This window comes from Protopterus annectens, chromosome 8.part0, assembly GCF_019279795.1.
Source record: "Protopterus annectens isolate FY-2018-M chromosome 8.part0, PAN1.0, whole genome shotgun sequence".
NCBI lineage: Eukaryota > Metazoa > Chordata > Ceratodontiformes > Protopteridae > Protopterus > Protopterus annectens.
In genome coordinates this window covers 1,504,513,702-1,504,537,103 of record NC_056741.1, presented here as the reverse complement: position 1 = coordinate 1,504,537,103, position 23,402 = coordinate 1,504,513,702, and the positions used below count along the sequence as shown (strand labels likewise).

Sequence of the window (23,402 nt, the reverse complement as noted above, 5' to 3'; positions counted from 1 at the left end):
CTGAGCCTTTGTACCCAAGCATCTGTGGTTATGGTTTGCCAGGCAAAAGGGTACAAGGAAAAATGACCCCTGACTGCTTCCAGAGGAAGGCAATCGGGTATCCTCCTCAGGAGCGCTGATAGGGCTGTCCAGAAACAGATACCCTGGAACCCCGGTTTCACCGGACCTCCCCTGCCCCTAAAAAGGCGTCTTTCATTAGAATTCCTCCCTGCCTCTAGAGGAAAACTTGACCTGAGAGTCATGGAAAGGACGCAGAGACTTTGTGCTACATTTTCCCATGATTCCTAGAAAAGAGAAGATAAACAGACACCCATGGCAGATAGGGTCTTACCGTCCTGTTCAGATCTGGCCAATGTAGTTTTTACCTTGGACCCAAACAAAGTAGTGGTCTTAATAGGGAGCATTAAGGAAAGAAGCCTTGAAGGGATCTGCAAAGTCAGAAAGGTGCATCCAGGCATGGCGTCTCATGACTATGCCTGCACCAGCAGCTCGCTGCTCCCTCAGTAGCTTGTGACATTAAACACATTGAGGAATTGGAAATTGACTCTAGGGTCATTAACTGAGAGGCCACCTTGTCTCGGACCTCATCAGAAACTGCTCCTGCCAAGGTCTCAGAGTACAGACACCAAGTCTCTCTCTAGCCTTGTGAAATGTGCCAGGTAAGTTCAAGGACCTAACAGCAAAGGTCGATGACACGAAGACTCACTTCCCTAATCTGTCTACTGCCCGGGATTCCTTATTGGGTGGGTGAACAGTCTGGCTCTCCTCTGCTAGTTCCTGCTTTGTAGCGGCAGCCATCACCATGGCATCTACTGAGAGATCTTTCAACTAATGGGGGCACTCTTCTGGGAGAGAAAGGATTTTGTCCGGCCTATGAGATATGGCCTCCACAGAGTCCGGTGCCTTCCACGCATGCTGCATGATGGGCTTGACGAGCTCATCGGGCGATGGGGTAACCCAGGAGGTAGAGGGTCAGGAAAGAAAAGCCTGCAGAACACAGACTCCTCTGAGGAAGGGTTAGAGGACTTCCATTCACCTCTCTGCTTTAAAATTGAGGATGGCACCAAAGGAAACCTCGTCAGAAGATTAACATGGGGACCCCTCCCAGTCATTGTAATATGTCTTCAGTCAATGACTCTTCCGTGGAGTCCATGTGCTTCCTCTTACACGTAGTCTTGCGGTGGACTTCCTCGGTGGGAGACTCTGGGGAAGGCTGCAAGGACGGGGTCTCCAGGGGGAGAATGGCCCGGAGTCAAGGGGTTGCAACTTGAGACAACTGAGGCTCACAGGAAGTAGTAGTCTCTGACAGAGGCGGCCAAGAAGCAAAGGCCAGTGGCCTCTTCAAGGCTGGGAAGGTCTGCCTGCCAGAGGAGGGATGCCTCGAAACCTCCACAGAGATCGAAGGAGTAAAGTTAGGCATCTGAGGAGAAGGATAATCAAACTCCAGAGGGAAGAGAGACTTTTGAAGGGGCAGGAATTCCTCAAGCCAAAAGCAGCTGTTCTACAAGACTCAACACATCATGTTCAGAGAGGTTTCTGGTAGACCTCATTAAAAGCCCTAAAGGCAATTCAGGCCTGTCCAAAAAAGGGCTAGCATGACCACTGAAAGAAAGTGCCTGAATAGGTATTACCTACACCAAAACTGTCGGCGTCGAGGGGGTCTGCGCCGAGAAAACTGTCGGCGTCGAGGGGGTCTGCGCCGAGAAAACTGTCGGCGTCGAGGGGGTCTGCGCCGAGAAAACTGTCGGCGTCGAGGGTCTGCGCCGAAAACTGTCGCCGCCGAGGGGGTCTGCGCCGAGAAAACTGGCGGCGGCGAGGGGGCCTGCGCCGAGAAAACTGTCGGCGTCGAGGGGGTCTGCGCCGAGAAAACTGTCGGCGTCGAGGGGTCTGCGCCGAAAACTGTCGGCGCCGAGGGTCTGCGCCGAAAACTGTCGGCGCCGAGGGTCTGCGCCGAGAAAACTGTCGGCGCCGAGGGTCTGCGCCGAAAACTGTCGGCGCCGAGGGTCTGCGCCGAAAACTGTCGGGCGCCGAGGGTCTGCGCCGAAAACTGTCGGCGCCGAGGGTCTGCGCCGAAAACTGTCGGCGCCGAGGGTCTGCGCCGAGAAAACTGTCGGCGCCGAGGGGTCTGCGCCGAGAAAACTGTCGGCGCCGAGGGTCTGCGCCGAAAACTGTCGGCGCCGAGGGTCTGCGCCGAAAACTGTCGGCGCCGAGGTCTGCGCCGAAAACTGTCGGCGCCGAGGGTCTGCGCCGAAAACTGTCGGCGCCGAGGGTCTGCGCCGAGAAAACTGTCGGGCGCCGAGGGTCTGCGCCGAAAAACTGTCGGCGCCGAGGGTCTGCGCCGAAAACTGTCGGGCGCCGAGGGTCTGCGCCGCAAAAACTGTCGGCGTCGAGGGGGTCTGCGCCGAGAAAACTGTCGGCGTCGAGGGTCTGCGCCGAAAACTGTCGGCGCCGAGGGGTCTGCGCCGAAAACTGTCGGCGCCGAGGGTCTGCGCCGAAAACTGTCGGCGCCGAGGTCTGCGCCGAGAAAACTGTCGGCGCCGAGGGTCTGCGCCGAAAACTGTCGGCGCCGAGGGTCTGCGCCGAAAACTGTCGGCGCCGAGGGTCTGCGCCGAAAACTGTCGGCGCCGAGGGTCTGCGCCGAAAACTGTCGGCGCCGAGGGTCTGCGCCGAAAACTGTCGGCGCCGAGGGTCTGCGCCGAAAACTGTCGGCGCCGAGGGTCTGCGCCGAAAACTGTCGGCGCCGAGGGTCTGCGCCGAGAAAACTGTCGGGGGCGAGGGGGTCTGGCGCCGAAAACTGTCGGCGCCGAGGGGTCTGCGCCGAAAACTGTCGGCGCCGAGGGTCTGCGCCGAAAACTGTCGGCGCCGAGGGGGTCTGCGCCGAAAACTGTCGGCGCCGAGGTCTGCGCCGAAAACTGTCGGCGCCGAGGGGTCTGCGCCGAAAACTGTCGGCGCCGAGGTCTGCGCCGAGAAAACTGTCGGCGCCGAGGGTCTGCGCCGAGAAAACTGTCGGCGTCGAGGGGGTCTGCGCCGAGAAAACTGTCGGCGTCGAGGGGGTCTGCGCCGAGAAAACTGTCGGCGCCGAGGGGGTCTGCGCCGAGAAAACTGTCGGCGCCGAGGGGGTCTGCGCCGAGAAAACTGTTGGCGCCGAGAAAACAGATCGAGCTGAGGCTAGATTTTGTGAAAGTATTGCCTGAACCTGTTCTTTGATCCTCTGAATTCTGTGATCTGGAAGAGGGGCTGTACAAGTCAGTGTGTCCAGAAGACTCGGAGTAAGGTTGGACTTTTCAGTTTATCGATATTCCGAGCTACTGTGCAGTGTTTAGGGTGCAGGTCAAGGCCTGATCCAGTAGACGTCTTGTTGGGGAAGTAATGAGCCAGTCATCCAAGTAAGGAAACACTTGGAATCCTTGAAGCTGCAGGTAAGCTGTGACTACTGCCATGCACTTTGTGAACATACTGGGGGCTGTAGAGAGTCCGAAAAGCAGTACGCGAAACCGGTAATGACTGGCTCCTACCCAGAAGCAAAGTTATCTTCTTGAGCACCTTTCCACATTTATGTGGTAGTACACGTCTTGAAGATCTATGGAGCACATCCAATAGTCTTTTTCCAAAAGTGGAAGTATAGACTGAACCATGACCATCAGGAATTTTTCTGTCTTTACGAATTTGTTTAGGATGCTGAGATCCAGAATTGGTTTCTTGTCCCGTCTTTTTTGGCACCAAAAAGAATCTCGAATAGAAGCCGGATCCTGTCTGGTCTGGGGGGACTGTTTGGATGACTTTTTTGAATTAGCTCCGTTTTCTCTATAGCTGCGGCTTTCCTTTGACTGGGTGTCATGTCGGGTAAGGTTCTGGGTAAGGAGAGAGTGAACAAGAAAGGAATATGGTATCCTCTGGTGCTGAGCCTTTGTACCCAAGCATCTGTGGTTATGGTTTGCCAGGCAAAAGGGTACAAGGAAAAATGACCCCTGACTGCTTCCAGAGGAAGGCAATCGGGTATCCTCCTCAGGAGCGCTGATAGGGCTGTCCAGAAACAGATACCCTGGAACCCCGGTTTCACCGGACCTCCCCTGCCCCTAATAAAGCGTCTTTCATTAGAATTCCCCCCTGCCTCTAGAGGAAAACTTGACCTGAGAGTCATGGAAAGGACGCAGAGACTTTGTGCTACATTTTCCCATGATTCCTAGAAAAGAGAAGATAAACAGACACCCATGGCAGATAGGGTCTTACCGTCCTGTTCAGATCTGGCCAATGTAGTTTTTACCTTGGACCCAAACAAAGTAGTGGTCTTAATAGGGAGCATTAAGGAAAGAGGCCTTGAAGGGATCTGCAAAGTCAGAAAGGTGCATCCAGGCATGGCGTCTCATGACTATGCCTGCACCAGCAGCTCTCGCTGCTCCCTCAGTAGCTTGTGACATTAAACACATTGAGGAATTGGAAATTGACTCTAGGGTCATTAACTGAGAGGCCACCTTGTCTCGGACCTCATCAGAAACTGCTCCTGCCAAGGTCTCAGAGTACAGACACCAAGTCTCTCTCTAGCCTTGTGAAATGTGCCAGGTAAGTTCAAGGACCTAACAGCAAAGGTCGATGACACGAAGACTCACTTCCCTAATCTGTCTACTGCCCGGGATTCCTTATTGGGTGGGTGAACAGTCTGGCTCTCCTCTGCTAGTTCCTGCTTTGTAGCGGCAGCCATCACCATGGCATCTACTGAGAGATCTTTCAACTAATGGGTGCACTCTTCTGGGAGAGAAAGGATTTTGTCCGCCTATGAGATATGGCCTCCACAGAGTCCGGTGCCTTCCACGCATGCTGCATGATGGGCTTGACGAGCTCATCGGGCGATGGGGTAACCCAGGAGGTAGAGGGTCAGGAAAGAAAAGCCTGCAGAACACAGACTCCTCTGAGGAAGGGTTAGAGGACTTCCATTCACCTCTCTGCTTTAAAATTGAGGATGGCACCAAAGGAAACCTCGTCAGAAGATTAACATGGGGACCCTCCCAGTCATTGTAATATGTCTTCAGTCAATGACTCTTCCGTGGAGTCCATGTGCTTCCTCTTACACGTAGTCTTGCGGTGGACTTCCTCGGTGGGAGACTCTGGGGAAGGCTGCAAGGACGGGGTCTCCAGGGGGAGAATGGCCCGGAGTCAAGGGGTTGCAACTTGAGACAACTGAGGCTCACAGGAAGTAGTAGTCTCTGACAGAGGCGGCCAAGAAGCAAAGGCCAGTGGCCTCTTCAAGGCTGGGAAGGTCTGCCTGCCAGAGGAGGGATGCCTCGAAACCTCCACAGAGATCGAAGGAGTAAAGTTAGGCATCTGAGGAGAAGGATAATCAAACCCAGAGGGAAGAGAGACTTTGAAGGGCAGGAATTCCTCAAGCCAAAAGCAGCTGTTCTACAAGACTCAACACATCATGTTCAGAGAGGTTTCTGGTAGACCTCATTAAAAGCCCTAAAGGCAATTCAGGCCTGTCCAAAAAAGGGCTAGCATGACCACTGAAAGAAAGTGCCTGAATAGGTATTACCTACACCAAAACTGTCGGCGCCGAGGGTCTGCGCCAGAAAACTGTCGGCGCGAGGGTCTGCGCCGAAAACTGTCGGCGCCGAGGGTCTGCGCCGAGAAAACTGTCGGCCGAGGGTCTGCGCCAGAAAACTGTCGGCGCCGAGGTCTCGCGCCGAGAAAACTGTCGGCGCCGAGGGTCTGCGCCGAAAACTGTCGGCGCCGAGGGGGTCTGCGCCGAGAAAACTGTCGGGCGCCGAGGGTCTGCGCCGAAAACTGTCGGCGCCGAGGGTCTGCGCCGAGAAAACTGTCGGCGTCGAGGGGGTCTGCGCCGAGAAAACTGTCGGCGTCGAGGGGGTCTGCGCCGGGAAAACTGTCGGCGTCGGGGGGGTCTGCGCCGAAAACTGTCGGCGCCGAGGGGTCTGCGCCGAAAACTGTCGGCGCCGAGGGTCTGCGCCGAAAACTGTCGGCGCCGAGGGGGTCTGCGCCGAGAAACTGTCGGCGCCGGGGTCTGCGCCGAAAACTGTCGGCGTCGAGGGTCCGCGCCGAAAACTGTCGGCGCCGAGGGTCTGGCGCCGAAAACTGTCGGCGCCGAGGTCTGCGCCGAAAACTGTCGGCGTCGAGGTCTGCGCCGAAAACTGTCGGCGTCGGGGTCTGCGCCGAAAACTGTCGGCGTCGAGGGTCTGCGCCGAAAACTGTCGGCGTCGAGGGGGTCTGCGCCGAAAACTGTCGGCGTCGAGGGGGTCTGCGCCGAGAAAACTGTCGGCGTCGAGGGGGTCTGCGCCGAGAAAACTGTCGGCGTCGAGGGGGTCTGCGCCGAGAAAACTGTCGGCGTCGAGGGGGTCTGCGCCGCGAAAACTGTCGCCGTCGAGGGTCTGCGCCGAAAACTGTCGGCGCCGAGGGTCTGCGCCGAAAACTGTCGGCGCCGAGGTCTGCGCCGAAAACTGTCGGCGTCGAGGTCTGCGCCGAAAACTGTCGGCGCCGAGGGTCTGCGCCGAAAACTGTCGGCGCCGAGGGTCTGCGCCGAGAAAACTGTCGGCGTCGAGGGGGTCTGCGCCGAGAAAACTGTCGGCGTCGAGGTCTGCGCCGAAAACTGTCGGCGCCGAGGGTCTGCGCCGAAAACTGTCGGCGCCGAGGTCTGCGCCGAAAACTGTCGGCGCCGAGGGTCTGCGCCGAAAACTGTCGGCGCCGAGGGTCTGCGCCGAAAAACTGTCGGCGCCGAGGGGTCTGCGCCGAAAACTGTCGGCGTCGAGGGTCTGCGCCGAAAACTGTCGGCGCCGAGGGTCTGCGCCGAAAACTGTCGGCGCCGAGGGGTCTGCGCCGAAAACTGTCGGCGTCGAGGGTCTGCGCCGAAAACTGTCGGCGTCGAGGGGGTCTGCGCCGAAAACTGTCGGCGTCGAGGGGGTCTGCGCCGAGAAAACTGTCGGCGTCGAGGGGGTCTGCGCCGAGAAAACTGTCGGCGTCGAGGGGGTCTGCGCCGAGAAAACTGTCGGCGCCGAGGGTCTGGCGCCGAGAAAACTGTCGGCGCCGAGGTCTGCGCCGAGAAAACTGTCGGCGCCGAGGGTCTGCGCCGAAAACTGTCGGCGCCGAGGGTCTGCGCCGAAAACTGTCGGCGCCGAGGGTCTGCGCCGAGAAAACTGTCGGCGTCGAGGGGGTCTGCGCCGAAAACTGTCGGCGCCGAGGGTCTGCGCCGAAAACTGTCGGCGCCGAGGGTCTGCGCCGAAAACTGTCGGCGCCGAGGGTCTGCGCCGAGAAAACTGTCGGCGCCGAGGGTCTGCGCCGAAAACTGTCGGCGCCGAGGGGTCTGCGCCGAAAACTGTCGGCGCGGGGGTCTGCGCCGAGAAAACTGTCGGCGCCGAGGGTCTGCGCCGAAAACTGTCGGCGCCGAGGGGTCTGCGCCGAAAACTGTCGGCGCCGAGGGTCTGCGCCGAAAACTGTCGGCGCCGAGGGGTCTGCGCCGAAAACTGTCGGCGCCGAGGGGGTCTGCGCCGAGAAAACTGTCGGCGTCGAGGGGGTCTGCGCCGAGAAAACTGTCGGCGTCGAGGGGGTCTGCGCCGAGAAAACTGTCGGCGTCGAGAAAACTGTCGGCGCCGAGGGTCTGCGCCGAAAACTGTCGGCGTCGAGGGGGTCTGCGCCGAGAAAACTGTCGGCGTCGAGGGGGTCTGCGCCGAGAAAACTGTCGGCGTCGAGGGGGTCTGCGCCGAGAAAACTGTCGGCGTCGAGGGGGTCTGCGCCGAAAACTGGCGGCGCCGGGGGGGTCTGCGCCGAGAAAACTGTCGGCGCCGAGAAAACTGTCGGCGTCGAGGGGGTCTGCGCCGAGAAAACTGTCGGCGTCGAGGGGTCTGCGCCGAAAACTGTCGGGCGCCGAGGGGTCTGCGCCGAGACAACTGTGGGCGTCGAGGGGGTCTGCGCCGAGAAAACTGTGGGCGTGGACGGGGTCTGCGCCGAGAAAACTGTGGGCGGGGAGGGGGTCTGCGCCGAGAAAACTGTGGGCGTGGAGGGGGTCTGCGCCGAGAAAACTGTGGGCGTGGAGGGGGTCTGCGCCGAGAAAACTGTGGGCGTGGAGGGGGTCTGCGCCGAGAAAACTGTGGGCGTGGAGGGGTCTGCGCCGAAAACTGTGGGCGTGGAGGGGGTCTGCGCCGAGAAAACTGTGGGCGTGGAGGGGGTCTGCGCCGAGAAAATGTCAGCGTGGAGGGGGTCTGCGCCGAGAAAATGTCAGCGTTGAGGGGGTCTGCGCCGAGAAAACTGTCGGCGTTCAAGGGGGTCTGCGCCGAGAAAACTGTCGGCGTCAAGGGGGTCTGCGCCGTCGGCGTCAAGGGGGTCTGCGCCGAAAAAACTGTCGGCGTCAAGGGGGTCTGCGCCGAAAACTGTCGGCGTCAAGGGGGTCTGCGCCGAGAAAACTGTCGGCGTCAAGGGGGTCTGCGCCGAGAAAACTGTCGGCGTCAAGGGGGTCTGCGCCGAGAAAACTGTCGGCGTCAAGGGGGTCTGCGCCGAGAAAACTGTCGGCGTCAAGGGGGTCTGCGCCGAGAAAAATAGAAGTTATGCTCTTACCATAACGTTCCATGTTAGTTGTCTTCTTCTCGCCTTCTTCTTGCTGGATGGGTTCGGAGCCGACCTCGGCCCACTCGCCACTCTAAAAGCTCGAGAGTTGGTTCCACCGGCTCGAGGCTCCCCCTATATCCCACAATGCTAGGCGTGAGTTACCTCAGATCTCGTTTGTAAGCTAGGCACTGCCTATAATAGTAGTAAAATAACTAGTAACAAAGTCCACCTCTATAAACAAGGGAGAAGGGTGACCTACATCCTGATCCAGGAAATATGCACAGCAGAGCATATACCTAAAGTAAAGAGGTGGTAGAAAGAGAGGTCACAATCAAAACTCCTCTAGGTCTACCCAGGCCAGGGGGAAGGAGGGTGGGACTCAAGAAGAAGGCGAGAAGAAGACAACTAACATGGAACGTTATGGTAAGAACATAACTTCTATATGTTAAGTTGTCTATCTCGCCTTCATTCTTGCTGGATGGGACCGCCCCTAGCACCTTGTCCCGGTGGCCTAACGGAACAGACTCTTGAGAACAGTGGAACCAAAGTTAGCTCTATGTCTAGAGGCTAAATCCAACTTATAATGAGAAATGAAAGTGTGAGGAGTAGCCCAAGTAGCCGCTGCACAAATGGTGTCAATAGGCAGTCTATCTTGGAAGGCTATAGAAGTAGCCAAGGCTCTGGTAGAATGGGCTTTAGGTTTGCTAGGCAGCTTTTGGTGTCTAATTTCATACACAAGGGAAATCAGGGATGTTAGCCATCTGGATAATGATACCTTTGAAACTGAAAGTCCCTTTCTGCCTTCTGCATAAGAGACGAACAGCTGGTCAGATTTTCTGAATTGTTTTGTTCTATCCAAATAGTACCTTAACTGACGATGAACATCTAGCCAATGTAATCTTTGTTCAGATCTGTTAGAATATTCTGGAAAAACACCGGAGGTCAATGCTTTGATTTAGGTTAGCCGTGGAGGCTATTTTAGGTAAAAAGGACGGGTTGGTTCGTAAGGATACTCTGTCCTTATGGAACAACAGATAAGGAGGTCGACAGCTGAGTGCATGAAGTTCTGAAACTCTTCTAGCTGAAGTAATAGCTACTAGAAAGAGAGTCTTCCATGATAGTAATTTTAAGGAACAGGAGGATGCAGGTTCGAAAGGGGAGAGAATTAAAGAACTGAGAACTAAATTTAGGTCCCAAGGAGGAGGAGGATTTCTTACCGGAGGTCTGAGTAGAAAACTCCTTCAAAAAGGCTTTGCAAAGCTTGTGGGACATGATGGCAGAATCTGAAATGCCCACATGAAAGTTAGAAATAGCTGCCAATTGAACTTTAAGAGTAGAAGGAGATGAACCTGCATGGAAGAGTTCAGCTAGAAAATCAAGGACCATTTGGATGGAAGCAGTGAAAGGATCTATTTCCCTTCCTTGAGCCCAATATAAACGCTTCCACTTACTCAAATAAATCTTTCGAGTGGAAGATTTATGGGAAGCTATCAAAATATCTCGAACAGTGTGAGATATTTGAGGAAGCCTGGCTAAAGTTGGAATTGGAGGAACCAAGCAGTGAGGTTCAGAGAGGGAAGGGAGTGATGAAACTGACCCGACTGATGGATCAAAAGATCTGGAACTAGGTCCAGATGCCAAGGTCGCTCCAACAGAAACTGATGTAGAAAGGGGAACCAAACCTGTCGAGGCCAGTAAGGAGCAATGAGGATCAAGGAGGCCTTCTGAGCGATAGCTTTCTGTATCACTTGAGAGATTAGTGGGAAGGGAGGAAATGCATACAGAAGTCCCCGGGCCAAACTTGGACTAGAGCGCCTCTGCTGGGTTGGCCTGGTAGCGGGAATAGGGTGAAATAATCTCTGCACTTGCTGTTTTGGGGAGTAGCAAAAAGATCGCAGCAAGGCTGACCCCACTTGAGAAAAATTTCTCTCACTACAGAGTCTTTCAGAGACCACTCGTGAGGCATGAGGATAGCTCTGCTCAACTTGTCCGCAATTTGAATGGACTTCCCGGGGATGTGCGTTGCTATCAGAAAACGCTGAGAAGAAATCGCCCATTGCCACAGTCTGAGTGCTTCTCGACACAGGGGGTAGGACCTGGTTCCGCCTTGTTTGTTGATATACCACACTACAGACATTGTCCGTCTGGATTGCTATCGTTCCCAAGGGAAGAGAGTCTTGAAGGGCTTGCAACGTTAAAAGCACTGCTCTCATCTCTAGAACATTTATGTGCAAGTGGCATTCGTCTGGTTGCCATGTGCCCTGGACAGTTCTGCCCTGATAATGCCCCCCCCCACCCGATCAGGGAGGCGGCCGTTGTCAGAGTAGCAACCGGAGGGGAAGGAACAAAGGGTCTTCCCAATAAGAGCTGAGGGGAAGACATCCACCACAGAAGATGATATCTGCATGTTTGTGTGATTATAATGGTGTGAGACATTGGAAGTTGCTGGTACGACCATTGTGAAGAGCATCCATTGAAGGATTCTCATGTGGAATCTGGCTAATGGAAGCAGAGGTATGGCAGCCGCCATAATCCCCAACACTTTCAGAACTAACCTGGCTTTGATTCTGTTGCTGCTGAAGAGGAGCGAGACCATTTTGTGTATGTCTGTTATTCTCTGATCTGTTAATCTCGCAGACATGTTGATTGTGTCTAGATTTGCGCCTATGAAGGTAATAGTACGACAAGGCGACAAAACAGACTTTTCGAAATTTATTGAAATGCCTAAATTTCGACAAGTGCGAAAGGTGTAGTCCCTGGCCATTAGAAGAAGATGCTTGGTGGGAGCTGTAAGAAGCCAGTCGTCCAAATATGGAAACACCTGGAATCCTTGTCGTCTCAGGTGAGAAGCTACCACTGCCATGCATTTGGTAAACACCCGGGGGGCAGTGGTGAGACCAAAGGGCAGGGCCCTGAATTGAAAATGACTGGTTCCCAGCCTGAAGCGGAGGAATCTTCTGGAGCGTCTTTTCATTTTTATGTGATAGTACGCATCCTGAAGATCTATAGAGCACATCCAGCTTCCCTTTCCCAAAAGGGGAAGGATGGACTGCAGCGTGACCATCCGAAATCTTGTTTTCTTGACTGACTTGTTCAAGATACTGAGATCCAAAATTGGTCTCCAGTCCCCTGTTTTCTTTGGAACTAAAGAACCTGGAGTAGATTCCGGATCCTAGCTGGTCTTGCTGGAACTGGCTGAATTGCTCTTTTTGCAAGCAGCTTTGAAATTTCCAAAGCTGCAAGATCCCTTTGAGCGGGTGGAACATCTGGAAGGGATTTTTTTGATTGGTTTGGAATGCGAAAGAAGGGAATGGAATAGCCCTCGGAAATGATGGACTGTACCCATTTGTCTTGAGTCAGGGATAGCCAGGCTTTTGGGTACAGTGACAATCTTCCCCCGACTGCCTCCGAAGGTAGGCAGTCGGGCAACACCTCAGGGATGCTGAAAGGGCTTATCAGAGAAGATTTCACGATTGCCCTGGTTCTGCGGACCCCCCCTGCCTCTAGGGCGACGTCTACCATTGTTGTTCCCCCCTCTGCCTCTGGAGGGGAACCGACTCTGTGTGTCAGGCGAAGTCCCTTGAGACTGTTTACGGAACCACATTTTCCCACTTTTCTGGCCTTTGGGGTAAGGCCTAGAAGGAGTAGAAAAACGGACTCCGACGGCAGAAAGAGTCTTGCCATCTGTCTCGCACCTAGTCAAGGTTTCTTTCACTTGAGGACCAAAAAGAGATGATCCATCAAACGGGGAATTAGTGAAAGACGTTTTAAAGGGGTCCGCAGTTGCATAACCGCATCCAGGCGTGCCCGTAAGGCCACCCCTGTCCCTGCGGCCCTGCTCGCCCATCAGCCGCATAAGAAAGGAGGCGATGGAGGAGTTAGCTATGGAGTTCAGGGTAGCCAGCTGAGTGTTCATCTTATCCTGAAAACCCGCAGCTGTAGGATCCTTCAACATATCACTCGCTTCCTTGATCAAGTCCCTTTGAAGACGAGTAAAATGGCATAGGTAGTTCAGCTTAACGCATTGCAAAGGTCGCTGACGAGAACATCCGCTTCCCGTACCTGTCCATAGACCTGGATTCCTTGTTAGGTGGATGGACAGGCACCGAAGGATCAGCTAGTTCCTTCTTGGTGGCAGCAGCTACCACCATAGCATCCACAGAAACACCTTTTGTGAGAAATTGCTTGTCAGTTGGTGCTGTTATAAATTTGGAGGGTCTCCTGGGAGTAGGGTCCACTGAATCAGGAGCCGACCAGGCCTTCTTTGCAACCACCTGCATGAGGGGATCAAAGGCGGGGACACCCAGGAGGTGGAAGGACGAGAGCCAAACGCCTCAAGATACACAGATTCATCCTCCGAAGGGTTAAGGGCTGGCCAATTCCCCTCTGTTTCAGGATCTCTAGAATGTCTGCGAAAGAGACATCTTCAGAAGGGGAACGGGGAACCCTCGAATCCTCTAAATCTGTGTCAGAGGTGACAGACTCAGGTGAGTCTAAGTGCTTCCTCTTACACTTTCTCTTCCTAGGGGCTCCATGCCAATTCAGGGAGGCCTCGGAAGAGGATGAGATCCCCACAGGGGATTCTTGAGGAGCTTGCTCTCTGCAGTCTGGGATGAGGGAGTGAGTCGACATAACCAAAGGCACCGAAGTGGGAGGGGCGGACGGAGCCGACTGTGGAGTCGAACAAGGTTCCAACGCACTCCGCATGACCTCGAATGCACCCCCGTCAGGCAGAGCCAGAGGTCTCCGCTCCGAGAAGCTGAGAACCTCCCTCGGCACCGACAGAGATGGCTCCGAGGCCGATGTCAGAGCCGAACTCACCAGCGCCGAAGCGCCGAGAGGGAGAGGGGGGTCGGACAAGGGTCCGATGCCACTCACCCCCTCGGAGCAGACGAGGGAAGTCCGGCGCCGAGATTCTTCAAAGGAAGAAATCGGAGCCGACGACGGAGCCGAAGACGAATGTATCGGCTCCGACGCTACCACAGTCTCGGTTCCGAGACGCCCCATCTCCGAGCTCAAAGGAGTCGGAGGAGGAATATTAATTGGAACAAGCTGAGGCATCGACTGATGAGTCGGACTCTGGAGCATTTGGGCCAGTGCCTCGGACTTCAAAAGTCTACTCACTACCCTCTGGAGGTCGTGATCTGATAGCCTCGATTACCTGGAGGAGTGAGATCTATGGCTCCATTCAGACAGCAGGGGAGACGCTGGAGCCGAATGAACGGAGCCAAGGGACGGTGACCTCGATCTCTTTCTAGATGTCGGCTCCGATGGTATGATCGGAGCCGACCCATGATTAATGCCTCAGCCCGCCGGAGCCGAGGAAACCACTGAAACAGCAGTCACAGACTCATCGGCTCCAGCCGGAGCCGATGAAGCAGTAGGCTTCAAAGCCTTAGGCCTCGACTCTGAAGCTGGAGCCGAGGTCCTAGAAGCCTTAGAAGGTTTCACAGAAGACACAGGTAGGGACCCTTCTGGCTTAATTAAACCTCTCAAAATGAGTTTATTTTTCTCTCCTGCAGGACTCTAGGGCTAAAGCCATGGCATACAGCACAAGAGTCCTGCAGGTGTAAAGGTCCCAGGTAGTACAAGAAGTGTGACCGTCTGTCAGAGACATTTTCTGACAGCACGAGTCACACTTCTTGAAGCCTGAGACCTTTGTATCCTTGGACATACTCAAGGAACCTGAAGTGTAATCACACACAAAAACACACACACACAGATTACACTGATAGGATTAAAAGGGAATTATTTAAAACTAAAGGTAAGTTAATAAAATTCCCTAAGTAACACATACACACTTCTATGGAAAGGGAAGGAAGGGCCCGAAGGCCTTAGGGAAGAACTAAGTGTTCTTTATAAAAGGAGGGGGCTGGAAAGATAGTAAGGGATAAACAAGTCCACTACACTAAGTGGGAAAGAATTTTACACTAACTAGCCTAAGTTTAAAGAATTTTAAACTAGCCTAAACTTTCACTAACCTGGAGCCGGTAGAAAACACACCTCGATCGCTGTAGCGGCAAACGAGATCTGGGGTAACTCACGCCTAGCATTGTGGGATATAGGGGGAGCCCCGAGCCGGTGGAACCAACTCTCGAGCTTTTAGAGTGGCCGAGTCGGAGCCGAGGTCGGCTCCGAACCCATCCAGCAAGAATGAAGGCGAGATAGACAACTTAACATCTGTCGGCGTCAAGGGGGTCTGCGCAGAGAAAACTGTCGGCGTCGAGGGGGTCTGCGCAGAGAAAACTGTCGGCGTCGAGGGGGTCTGCGCAGAAAAAACTGTCGGCGAGGTCTGCGCCGAAAACTGTCGGCGCCGAGGGTCTGCGCCGAGAAAACTGTCGTCGTCGAGGGGGTCTGCGCAGAGAAAAACTGTCGGCGTCGAGGGGGTCTGCGCCGAGAAAAACTGTCGGCGTCGAGGGGGTCTGCGCCGAGAAAAACTGTCGGCGTCGAGGGGGTCTGCGCCGAGAAAAACTGTCGGCGTCGAGGGGTCTGCACCGAGAAAACTGTCGGCGCCGAGGGGTCTGCACCGAAAAACTGTCGGCGCCGAGGGGTCTGCACCGAAAAACTGTCGCGCCGAGGGGTCTGCACCGAGAAAAACTGTCGGCGGCGAGGGGGTCTTCACCGAGAAAAACTGTCGGCGTCGAGGGGGTCTGCACCCAGAAAAACTGTCGGCGTCGAGGGGGTCTGCACCGAGAAAAACTGTCGGCGTCGAGGGGGTCTGCACCGAGAAAAACTGTCGGCGTCGAGGGGGTCTGCACCGAGAAAAACTGTCGGTGTCGAGGGGGTCTGCACCGAGAAAAACTGTCTGTGTCGAGGGGGTCTGCACCGAGAAAAACTGTCGGTGTCGAGGGGGTCTGCACCGAGAAAAACTGTCGGTGTCGAGGGGGTCTGCACCGAGAAAAACTGTCGGTGTCGAGGGTCTGCACCGAGAAAAACTGTCGGCGTCGAGGGCGTCTCCACCGTGAAAAACTGTCGGTGTCGAGAGCGTCTGCACCGAGAAAAACTGTCGGTGTCGAGGGTCTGCACCGATAAAAACTGTCGGTGTCGAGGGGGTCTGCACCGAGAAAAACTGTCGGTGTCGAGGGGGTCTGCACCGAGAAAAACTGTCGGTGTCGAGGGGGTCTGCACCGAGAAAAACTGTCGGTGTCGAGGGGGTCTGCACCAAGAAAAACTGACGGTGTCGAGGGGGTCTGCACCAAGAAAAACTGACGGTGTCGAGGGGGTCTGCACCAAGAAAAACTGACGGTGTCGAGGGGGTCTTCACTGAGAAAACTGTCAGCGCTGAAGATGTCTGCACCAAGAAACTGGGCGGTGCTGAAGGAGTCTGTACTGAGACTTCAGTCCGTGCCAAAGATGACTGCGCTGATAAACCAATCAGTGCTGAGAAAGCCTGCACTGAACTAGTCAGTGCCATAGTGGTCTGCACCATGAAGGCTGAAGTCTGCATCGAAAGCAACGGTGTAGTGACCAGCAGACAATCAGAGACAAAATCAAGTGAGTTGGTGCCAAAGCAGTCACTGACACCGACTAACAATTTAGCCTTTTTATGTTTTAATTCCTTAGGGTCTCCAGAGGTAGACAATGGAAGAAACTTAGACCTTTTATGATGTTTGAAAGGAGGAGAAGATTCCTGCAACCCAGAAATAGCCTCGCAGAAAGAGGTCTTATGGAGACCATTTAGTACTAGTTTATTTTTATGTTCGTTGAAAGTCCTGGCAGAAAAACCTTTACAAATCTGACAGGGCGGCTTCACTGTGAGATGAGGCATGCCCAAACAGTAAACACACAAGTCATGCATGTCAGAGTGAGGCAGTTTTTGTCCACACTCCAAACACCTAAAAGCCTGGACTCTCTTCTCAGACATATCCACAAAATATTTAAAAACTAGGCACACACACTACAGCAAGGCCAAAGTGAGGGCGAGGGAAGACTACCAACAAAGGTAGTAGAAGATACCAAAAAGGTACAAGTAATAAAGAAAAAGAAGATATGACAAAGAAAAAAAAACTAAGAATTCTGTGAGAAAAAAAATCAAAAAAATTATCAAAATATACAGTTCGCTGGAGAGAAATGGCTTGACATAGCTGAACAGCAATGCGGAAAACTAGATCTGAGTTAACAGGGAGAAGGGCATGATGGGTAAAATCTTAGCTCGAGACGTTTGTGGCTGACGTGAGCTTGAAAAAAGGCTGGCTCAGTTCCAAGGTCAGAACCGAATCCCAAGAGTAAGGAATAAAAGAAGATTAGCAAAATCAGATGGTATATTATCTGTTCTACCAAAAAGTTGTCAGAAGGCCAGGGGATGGAGGGAGGGGAGTAGAGGATAAATGAAAATGGACAACACAGATAGTGAGTAGTTAACTTCTTTATCAGACATTGTCAATTTTCATTTTATCCTTCACAAATTGGGCAGAGTTCTCAGCTACCTTAGACCCTGGGAGGACTCGAGGAAAGATACTCCTGAGCACCACTGAACCAAAGGATGCTTTTCCTCTAGAGACCAAGTCCAATTTGCAATGAGTAATAAAGGTACGGGGAGAAGCCAAAGTACATGCTGCACATGTATCATTCACTGAAGTTCTGGACTGGAAAACTGCTGAAGTGGCGACTGATCTTTTAGAATACGCTTTCACAGGCCTAGGCAAAGCAATTTTGTTCTTACCATGGATAAAGGAAATACAATTCTTTAGCCATCTGGCTGAACTCACCTTGCAGTTGACTGGCTTACAAAACCTTGCACTGGAAAAGGAGATAAATTGAAAAGATTTTCTCATGTCTTTTGTCCTGTGAAGACAGAAGCGCAATAGTCTGTGACCATCTACTAAATGCAAAGAATATTCACCTCTGTTTGAAATGTTTGTTAAGAATACCGGTAAATTAGTAGCTTGATTGATATTAGATTGAGACGACCTTGGATAAGGAGGAGTTTGTTCGTAAACAAACTCTCTCTGTGAAACAGTTAAGGTGGCTTACACAATCGGGCCTAAATTTCTGAAACCCTTCTAGCAGAAGTTATAGCTAACAAAAAATGTTTTCCATAACAAAAACTTCAGGTCACACACTGACGAGGGTTTAAAAGGAGAATGTACAATGGTTTGCACCACTAGGTTCAGATCACAAGGTGGTGTAAAGTCTTTGAAAGGAGGTTTCAACAAAAGTGTCCTTTTTAAAAAGGGCTTACAAAGTCCATGAGAAGCTAAGGAACTTTCTTCCAAACCATCATGGAAATTCAAACTTGCTGCTAGTTGCATTCTGATGGTAGAAGGGGAAAGCTCCCGCTTTAAAAAGAGAGTGTCAAACATTTTCTACAGAAGCAGAAGAGGTCAATATCTTTTTCACGAGACCTAAGGACCAATATATATATAGTTTACAGCTGGAAGGTTTATGAGAAGATAGGAGGATTTGGCATACAGCGGAGGAAACATTTAGAATCCTGGCAACTAACTGAATTGGAGGAACCACGCTGTCGGCTTCAGGTTCAAAATGTCTGGGTGAACTTGTCCCTCTGGATGAGACAGAAGGTCCGGAGTTGGGTCCAGAGTCCAAGGTTACTGAATCAGATAAGGGCAAAGAAAGGGGAAACAAACCTGTCAAAGCCAAAAGGGGGCAATGAGGATTACTTTGCTTTTTAACCAGAGTGCTTTCTGCAGGAATTTTGGAATCAGAGGCATCAAGGAAAGGTATACAGGAGACTGGGGTGGTGGTGGGGGGGGGCAACTGCAGATAAGTGTCTCTTGGTGGCTCCCCCGGAGGGGGAATCAGGGAGAAGTAATTGCTGCACTTGTTTAGGGGAAAAGCGAACATGTCGCAGCAAGGTTGGCCCCACTGATGGGAAATCCTTTCCATTACTTCTGGATTGAGACATCACTCCTGAGGCTTTAGGATACATCTGCTCAGTTCGTCTGCAATTACACAGGAACTCCCCAGTATATGCGTTGCTATTAGGCAGTGGTTGGAAGAGATAGCTCACTGTCATACTCGGTTGCTTCTCGACTATGGGGACAAGACCTGGTTACTCCCTGCTTGTTAATGTACCAAACTACTGACATTGTCTGTTTGAATTACAACTGTTCCCGGAGGATGATTGTTTTAAAAGGTATGCAGCACTAGAAGCATTGCTCTTCGCACCAGGACATTGATATGCTAGTTGGCATCTAAAGGGGACCAAGTGCCTTGGATAGTCTTGCCCAGAAAATCCACCCCCCATCTGGGAGGTGTACATGATCACTATGGCTATGGGCGCTCTGGATGGACAAATGAGCAGCAGAAAATAATTTCTTTGGGATGAGTCCACCAAAGTAGATCCTTCTTGCAATGATTGATCAGAATATGGTCTGCTATAGGATGGTGTAGCATAGATCACTGAGATGCTAGCAGACACTGTAGCATTCTCATGTGAGGCACTGGGCATAAAGCTTTTGTATTTGACAGATGGATTCTGCCCTCTGATTTGCTGGTACATCTGGGATGCTTGAATGTCTGGGGCTTTCTTTGAAATAGAATATGTACCCGCTGATAATTTTAAGGACCCATAGATCTGAGGTTATAGCCTGCCAGTTCTGGAGGAAGAGGGAAAGTCTTGCACCTAGTCACTCTGCGAGGTTGTGGGGCAGAGGGGGAGTAGAGTCATTAAGAGTCTTGAGAAGGGGGGCTTAGAACTCCCCCTGCCTATGCGTTGCAGTGGGCCATTGTCTAAATCTCTGTTGGGCTTGTGACTGGTGCCTGGTAGGTCTGTCCCTGCGTACTTTCCTTTGGATAGGCTTACCAATCCTTAGTGGGGAAGTTCCTGCTGAATCTGGGAGACTGGACCTGCAAGAGATTCTTCACAGTCTGCATAGACGTGGCCTTGTTTTCCATTTTCTTGATAACCTCCTCAGCTTTGGGCCCAAACAGTTGGTCCTTATCCAGAGAGGCATCCAACAATTTGGACTTAACATGGTCAGTCAAAGGCTGCTCTCTTAACCAGGCATGCCTTCTGATTACAAACCCAGTGACTGCAGCCCTGCTGGTAGCCTCCAAGGCATCAAAACCACAATGCAGGGAATGTTTGGCTACCTAGGAGCTGCACATTATGAGATTCGTTAGTTCCCTGGTAGTACTGCTGTCTGTGAGGGCTGAAAATTTCTGTTTTAGAAATTCCAATACATTTTGCTGGTATTTCAACATATTGAATTGGCAATTCAGGGCCCTAATGTCTAGGATAACTACAGTATAGGCTTTTTTGCCTAATCTATTTAAGGCCCTGGTCTCCGTCAGCTGGGATGGGATTTTTTGAGGAAATAGCCCTAGACCCCTTAGGACCCTGAGTAATGACTTCTGGGTCAGCTGTTGGATTTTTGAAAAGATATATGTGGGTGTCTTGCACTGTATAATATCCGTTTGGCTTCCTGGGGGCAGGTGAGAGAGAGTCAGGGCTGAGTGAAGACTCCGGAAAGACATCTTCCACCACATTCAGGATAGGAGCAATGGCCAGGGGTTTTTGCTAAGGCAGACCCAGGAACGCTGTCTCCTCTGAGGGTAATTCTACACCTCCCAGTGGAAATGTTCTATGAGGGAGTTTAAAGTTTCCCCGAAAGATGGGTCCTCTGGAGGGATGGCAGCAGGAATAGGGTCTGCAGCATCAGAATTCTCAAAAGCTGCAAATGTCTGTCCTTCAGTGTCAGAATCTTCTAGTCCTGACTTTTCTGAGTCCTGGTAAGAAAGAACCTCAGGCGAAGTCTAAAGGGCAGTTCCCTGTGCTTTCTCCTATTAATCCGGAGAAATTGGGCATCCTGAGGCAATGTAGCAACTACCTCATGTACACGGACAACCCTCTTCTCTTACCTCCCACCACTAAGACTTGTGAGTGATGCACTTACATATCCAAATTGGAAGCCACACACACTCCAGCCAAGACCAGAATGGCTGATCAAGAGAAGATCAACACACGCATCACACCAAGTGGAACACATAGCCCTCCAGAATAATCACCACTGCCTTCACACACACAAAAATAAACACACACACACACCTTCACGGAGGCTCTCAATAAAAATCTACCCAAACACCAGATACCTCCAAGGCAGAAACGCATTCTACCACCACAACACGACACTAATCATGAGACACAACCCTCCTAAACATTGTGCCATTCAACCATAACCCCTAAGGCAAAACAGCATGCCCAACACACTAGTCATAGGTGACTCGATAGTGAGGCACACTGATGTCCCACTCACTATGTTGAATAAGGAGAAAGCAACAGTCAGCTGCCTGTCAGGCACCAGGAACCGCCAACATAATGCACGCACTCAGGTACCTCAACAACATGTACAAATATGACACTGTCATTGTGCATGTGGGTGTGAATGACCTGAGACGTACCTCCCGGGACTACATGAAAAGAAACTTGGAGGAACTCTTGGATTATGTAGCCCAGGCAGTTATGACCTTGGCCCAAAGCAGCACTCTACCATCAGCCATAATGATACCACAGTACAAGCAGAAAATGATTGATTTCAACAATTGGCTAAGTTTCTGGCGTCATTTTAAGGGGATCCAGTATCTGTCTCCCTGGGATGACATGACTGACCAACCTCGATTTTTTGCCAGAGATGGCCTGCATCCGTCACCCATGGGCTTCCAAATACTGGCCAAGGCTCTTGCCACCCGTATAGTGCCTTATTTAGGTGGTGTTCCAAAGACCAAATTACCACCGTAACAGCTACAAACAAACGCAATCTGAGAGTCATGCTGCTCATTGCTACAAGTCAATCTCAAAATGCACTCTGTCGAAGCACTCCTTAAAATGGAGAACATTGACATTTGTGCTGTAACAGAAACCTGGTTCAAGGCAGCAGAAAGCACCCCTGTACTTCAAGGCTATAACTCATTCCACACATTTTGGCCCCAGAACTTGGACCAAAGCTCCAAAGGCAGTGGTGTTTCCATATTCAAAGGATGTGCACACCTCCAGACTGGTGGCCCAACATAATGTATCTGAGATACTTTAGGTGCAGCTAACATTGGGTAAGACAGCGATTCAGGTCATAGCCTGCTATAGGTCCCCAACCATGTCCCAAGACTCTCACTCTACATTCCTAAGTACCCAGGAGAATATTAGGGTCCAACCTAACACACTCATACTGGGTGACTTCAACTATCCCTTAATTAACTGGGAAAACTACTCATGTACCAATACACTTGCCCAATGCTTTCTGGAATTCATTAATCCCAATGCTCTGGACCAGCCCGTTCTTACACCCCCCCCCCCCAACACTCACAAAGGTAACCACCATGAAAAACTTCTCCAAAGCCAACTTTGGGATCTTAAAAACAGAAGTGGCCAACTTCTCGGCACCCATGCAAATGGAGAATAGTTGCATGACTGTTGAATCATACACCAATGCACTGTATGAACATGTACACAAATGCATGGATCTCGGCATACCCAATAGAAAGTACAGTTGTGTACACTTACCATAAATGTAGATGTTCGAGTGCATTCTCTGATGCAGTTATCACACTTGGGTTATCTGCCTGCAGGTAGCCATCAGTTTGCCCGAATACCAGAGTCTTAGTATTTCTGCGTCGGATATTATCGCTTCTTCCACGACGTCAGATTGTCAGGGGTATAAAACAGGCAGCAGACTCCATTACATCAGTTTTTCCTGCCCCAAATGTCTGGCGCCCCCAAACAGGGAGCTGGTATATGCTGGGGAACACCACCAGTAAAAAGTAAATACCAATGCCATGAGGAATGCCCAGAGAGAGGACAGGTAGAAAGATGGAGAAAGCCAGGGGGCTGGAGGGAGGGAAACCAGGACTGCAATAGAGAATACATTCGAACATCTGCATTTACGGTAAGTGTACACAACTGTACTATGTTCTTCATGTTTCACTATTGCAGTCACCACACTTGGATTGATTCCTAAAGTTGAGGAAGGATGGAGGCAGTCAGGAAGTGTTAGGGATGGCTAGTAGGCCTTGCAAGGCTGCTGTAGCAAATCCACCCCTAGGATTTAGAAGACAGGCAAGTGTTACTTGGTTGGTGAAAGTGTGTACAGAACTCCAGGTTGCAGCTTCCAGAATAACCCTGGTAGGGACTCCCCTGAGTAATGCAGTAGAGGTGGAAGTAGCACTAGTGGAATGTGGTTTGATCCCCTGTGGGGTAGGTTTTCCATGGCACTTGTAGCAACACCGGATGCAGTGTGCCATCCATTTGGAAATGGTTCGTTTTGAAATGGCCTTACCCTCTGCCCCTGTACCAAAGCTGACTAGCAGCTGGTCAGATTTTCTGAAAGGCTTAGTCCTGTAAAGGTAGAACCTGAGCTGTCTGTGCACATCCAAGGAGTGCAAGACCCTTTCCCCTTTATTCTGAGGATTATGGAAGAAGGTTGGCAAATGGATTGATTGGTATAGAGCCACACTGGACACTACCTTAGGCATAAAGGATGGGTTAGTCCTGAGGGAAACCCTGTCAGCATGGAAAATAAAGAAAGGTTCCACAGCCATCAGTGCCTGTAACTCACACACTCTTCTTGCTGAAGTTACGGCTAAAAGTAACGTTTTCCAAGAGAGGAATTTTAACTCTGCTGAGGCAGCAGGTTTAAAAGGGGGAAGCATGAGCTTTTCAAGTACAAAGTTAAGGTTCTGGCCAGGAGTGGGTGCTTTCCTATCGGGCCTTAAGTTGTTAGCCCCTCTCAGGAACTGTTTGATGAGAGGGTGAGAAAATAAAGGTGGCTCAATATTATAATGAGCTGCGATGGTAGAGGCATGAATCTTAATGGAGAAGGATAGGCCTCTGTGGAGTAGCTCTGCTAGGTAAATCCAGGATAAGAGGTAGCACTGCTGTGTCCTTCCCTTGAGACTGAATCCAA

At 51.9% G+C, this 23,402-nt stretch overlaps 1 protein-coding gene across 1 annotated transcript in view; it reads right to left on the bottom strand.

The window, feature by feature from the left end:
• Positions 1-23,402, bottom strand: part of ST14 (ST14 transmembrane serine protease matriptase) — a 1,989,024-nt gene that overhangs the window by 1,612,068 nt on the left and 353,554 nt on the right. The window lies entirely within an intron of this gene.